This window comes from Alosa alosa, chromosome 21 (assembly GCF_017589495.1).
Source record: "Alosa alosa isolate M-15738 ecotype Scorff River chromosome 21, AALO_Geno_1.1, whole genome shotgun sequence".
In the NCBI taxonomy this organism is placed as follows: domain Eukaryota; kingdom Metazoa; phylum Chordata; class Actinopteri; order Clupeiformes; family Clupeidae; genus Alosa; species Alosa alosa.
Window position 1 is genome coordinate 1,591,404 of NC_063209.1, and position 5,297 is coordinate 1,596,700.

A 5,297-nucleotide genomic window follows, 5' to 3' on the forward strand; every position below is an offset into this window, starting at 1 on the left:
AACAGTGCAACAGTTCAAAAATTAAGGTCTAGAGACCAGCATAATAATATGGACAAATAGGAGAGTAAAGTATAATGTAGACAAGGTAATATAAAAAACTATGTCAGTGCAAGAACAGGTTGAGGTAATAGGGTTATAGCCATTCATTCATTCAGTATTGTAGCAGAAGCTTGACCGCAGCCATTGATCATGTGTGCTAATATAGCATGAAAAACAGTGTAGCAGTGAAAACATTAGGGTGTGGACATTAAAAACAGTAGTAAAACAGTAGAAAAGCAGTAGTGGGCAGTCAGTACTCAAACATGGAGAGGGTGGAGAGGCAGACAGACTAAGCAGAGAGGTCTATCTCTCCTCTTCCCTTTAGTGCGGCATTGAACAGTTCAATGGCCCTGGGGACAAATGACTTCCTCAGCCTTTCAGTTGTGCATGGCAGTGAGCGAAGTCTCCAGCTGATCAAGCTCTTTTCTAGTGCTGTAGAGTGGATGACATTCATTGTCCAAGATGTTGATCAGTTTGTTCAGGGTCCTTTTGTCAGATGTTGAAGTGATGCACTCCAGTTCAGCTCCCACTACAGAGCCAGCCTTCCTTACCAGCCTGTCAAGTCGCCCAGCATCCTTCTTCTTTGTGCTTCCTCCCCAGCATACCACTGCATAGAAGAGGACGCTGGCAACAACAGACTGGTAGAATGAGGAGCTTGCTGCACACATTGAAGGACCGCAGCCTCCTCAGGAAGTACAGCCTGCTCTGTCCTTTCTTGTAGAGTGCGTCAGTGTTGGCTGACCAGTCCAGTTTATTGTCCAGGTGGAGACCCAGATACTTGTAGGGTGAGCGTCCACACCCATCTGCAAGAGCTTGTCTGCCAGTCTGAGGGGTTGGATGGTGTTAAAAGCACTTGAGAAATCAAAGAACATGATTCTCACAGCACTTTTCCCCTTGTCTAGGTGAGAATGTGTCCTGTGTAAAAGATAAGTGATGGCATCGTCCACGCCCACTTTCTCCTGGTATGCAAACTGTAACGGGTCTAGTGCATGGCGTACCTGGGGTCTGAGCATGCCTAAGACCAGTCGCTCCATTGTTTTCATCACATGTGATGTTAGAGCGACAGGCCTGAAGTCATTAAGCTCACTGGGGTGTGGTTTCTTGGGGACGGGGGTGAGACATGATGTCTTCCACGGTGTTGGAACTTGTCCGAGACGTAGACTCCAGTTGAAGATCAGTGGCTCCCCTAGTTCAGCAGCACAGGCCTTGAGTAGCCTTGGACACAGTCTGTCAGGCCCGGCTACCTTATGAGGATGAAGTTTTTTTTAAAGATAACTTACTTGATCAGCTGTAATGATGGGGGGGATGAGGGGAGTGGAGGGTGAGGAGGAGGAGGGGTGCTTCTGAGAGGGTTGTCGCGGTGGCTAGAGACTGATGGCCGTTGGCTGAAGCCATTGTTGCTGCACTACTCGTGGTCACCATGTGGGGGAGAGGTGCGATAGCCTGATCAGCAGTGATGATGGAGTGGGGGAGGGGAGGGGAGGGGGGCAGCATCTGGGGTCTGTGTGTCTGATGGCTGTTGACTGAAGTCGTTGTCACCTCGTTGTTCGTGGTCGCCATGTGGGGGAGGGGTGCAATATCCAGTGATGGTGGGGGTGAGTGTTGCACTGGTAATGAGGTGGGGTGGGGGCTGGGGGATGACCACCTCCTTGATGTCCCTGTCAAGGTTGCCAGAGTTTTGGACACCTCAACAGGCACAGGCAAGGAGGCATCATGCGGGGGCAGGGCATGGGGTGATGGGGGCTCAGATTGTTGGATGTCACCGGGATGCAGAGCTGGAGAGACTGGGAGACTGGGAGGTGAGGGTAGGGCAGGCACGCAAACAAGAGCAGTATCTGGAGCTGGTGCAGGGCAATCAAACCTGTTGTAAAAGTGGTTCAGCCATTAATTGAGCGTCAGCGTCAGTTCTGGCAGGCCAAGTAGTCAAGGCGCTGCTAACCGCTATGGGCGTCAGCTGATCAGCTGTCAACTCCCTTCGCACTCCCCTCGCACTCCCCTCGCTTCTAAATGGCTACATCCAAACAGGGCGCCTTATTTAAAGCTGCTTTAGTTTTTCCTAACTTCTTGCTGCTCGCATTTATGCAACTCAACTCGTTAATGCATACCAAGCTCATGCTACTGTCATTATCTAAAATCTGTGTGGTCTTACTCACCTTTCTGACGGCCATGACTTCCACCACTGTCGACGAGGATCTAACCTCCAACATCCAGCCTCCAATCGGCGCCTCTCATGAGGATCTATTTGTTCTCCTCTGCGACTCCCAGGACATCCCACCGGCTGCCGACATCCTGCCTGGGCTTCCTACTCCCCAAACATCCGGAAGAAAGCAAACTCAAAAAAGGAAACATATCGAGCCAGCCGGTACTGCACACAAACGGGCCGGTGGCCAAGTTCGTCCGGGTCCAAATATTAGCAGGTAACGATATCAATCTCGTGAAAATTCTGCTGGGCTCTGAATTGTGTGAGCGGCGTGTCGTAGACTGTGGCGACATATCAGTCGCGTTAAAGGATGGGGACCCTAGACTGATTAAGACTCTGACCTTTCCCGAGTTCTGCATAGCCTTTGGGGTATACAGAGACGTAATTTTATGAAAGTCTATCCGTCAGAGCCGAACTTGATAATTATCTCGCAATTATTTCCGACCTAACTTTCTCCTATGGGGAACATTGTTTTATGAGTACCACAAATCATTTTCTGCAAAGGCCGCAATGTTCATCCAGCGCTTCAATCAAAGACTGGACTGGTCCGCGGTTGACCTCGCGCTGATAAGTAGGCACTTCACAGGCCACCAAGTCCTGTCTTGCTCTATCTGTGGCTCTCTTGCGCACTCCTCTTCTCTGTGTCCAAAAACTGCCTCTCGCCCTTCCCATCCTGGCCCGAGCCACAATCCTGGCTCCCAGGTGAATAGCACTCCTCTCTGTTACAATTTTAATGAGAATGTTTGCAGGATGTATAACTGTAAATATCTTCACGTCTGTAGCTACTGCGGGGATGCCCACCCCAAGTCGGTGTGTCCGAGGAGAACTCGCTTCATGAAAGAGCGAAAGAAATAAAATCATCAACGCCTGTCAACGTCCCTAAGCTGGGTCGGGCATTGAAAAAGCATCCTAACCGCTGTTTCGTGGATTATTTATTGACTGGTCTTGTTCAAGGTTTCTTTGCAGTCAAGTCAGATTTTTCCATCTCGGCACTCAAGCGAACTTTTTCGGATTTGGGTGTTCCTCTCTCAGAGGAGAAGACCCTAGGTCCCGTTAAGGTTCTAGAGTTTCTGGGCATCACCCTGAATTCCGACCTAATGCAAGCCTCGCTTCCCTTCGAGAAATTATCCCGCATAAGACAGGTTATGCATGCAGCTCAAGATTCAAAGTCATTCTCCAAAAGGGAACTGCTCTCTCTTCTAGGCCATCTTAATTTCGCGATGAGAGTTATTCCTCAAGGCAGGTCATTTATACCCAGGCTCCTTGACTTATCCAAATCAGTTAAAGATCTCAATGACGTTGTTTCTTTAGACGCAGGATGTAGATCAGAGCTAAAATTTTGGTCTTTGCTCTTGGATAATTGGAATGGCATTTCATTTTTTCATAATGATTTTCTGGAATCGTCTCCAGCGCTCAATCTGTATACGGATGCTGCGCCCTCCGTAGGGTTTGGGGGGGTCTTCAATAACGAATGGTTTGCAAGCGCTTGGCCAAAAGAATTAGTCAACTTGCCTGCCAATGAATCCTCAACAGCCCTACTAGAGTTGTATCCTATTGTTGTAGCTTGCATTCTCTGGGGTAAACATTGGGCTAGGAAACAAATTCTGTTTTTCTGCGACAACGAGGCAACTGTTAACATCATTAACAAGATGCGCTCATCTATTCCAATCATTAATAGATTCATGAGACGTCTTACATGGCTGTCAATTTTGGGCAATTATACCTTTCACGCAGCTCATATCCCTGGTTTAAATAATCAAGTGGCCGATTCTCTCTCTCGAATTAATTTACAGAAATTCCATCGCCTGTGTCCAGAAGCAGCCCAGTCAAGCCTGGAATGCCCCCCGTTCAGCCAAACCATTTTAGATTAAATGATCCGCTGCAATCTTATGTGCGCGCTGCTGCGCAGTACATGCGTGGAGGTCTGTCTAAATCTACATTAAAAGCGTACGACTCAGCTTGGTCTTATTTCACCACATTTTGTGCTACTTTATCTGTAGCCGCTCTGCCTGTGAATATATCCTGTGTTAGTGCATTTATAGTCCATTGCTTTGAGTCTCGAAAAATGCAGCCTTCTTCCATCAAAAGTACTGTCGCTGGCATCCAATTCCATCTACGCTGCCTGGATCCATCCGTTACCAGCATTCTGGAAAACCCATCCATACGCCTCCTGCTGAATGGCCTCAAAAAGGAGTCACCTCGAGGCAATGATAAACGTCTCCCTTTCACATTACCTTTAGTTAATACAATTATATCACGTTTGAGGGAAGTGTGTTTTGGGCCTTACACAGATCAAATGTTAGAGACAGTCATTCTCACAGCTTTCTTTGGGTTCCTAAGGGGTGGCGAATCTCTCACGATCTCACCATTTCTGATGTTTCGATTAATGATCACCATTTCACCTTGTTTCTCAAACACTCCAAATCAGATAGAAATAGTGAAGATGTAGTTGTATATATATCGGAGTCTAATACTGTCTTTTGTCCTCTATCATCCATGCTGACCTACTTGAGGAGCCGTCCTCGTGCTGGTCCGCAGGAGCCGCTGTTTGTCACTCAGGAGCCTGGTTTGCATCTCATCTACGCCTCCTCTGCCAATTCTGCGGACTGCCTCCAGACCGTTATACAGCCCATTCTCTGCGCATAGGGGCCGCAACTACTGCGGCGGCATCTGCTCCTGTTTCAACCCTAAAAGCCATGGGCCGATGGACGTCTACTGCATATGAACGTTACCTTCTTCCTGATGTTCGCGCCATTCTTGACGCTCTGAAAGCTATGAGCTCTGCTCCCTGATCTGCTTCTTGCCCTATGTGCTCTGCTCCCTGCTCTGTTTCCTGACTGATGTGCTCTGCTCCCCTGTGCTTAAAGGCTACTTAATTCCATCATCTTGTGTTGATTGGTCACAAGAGGATTGCCAGGTATGGTCTGTTTGGGGGGAATAGTTTAGCTCGCTCAGTGTTAAACTGTGTGAGCGCCCCCTAATGCTGCTGCTGTCCCCAGGCTCACTGCTCTTTCATGGTGCTCATGAAAGGTCTGGGGACCCCTCTGAACAGAGCCAT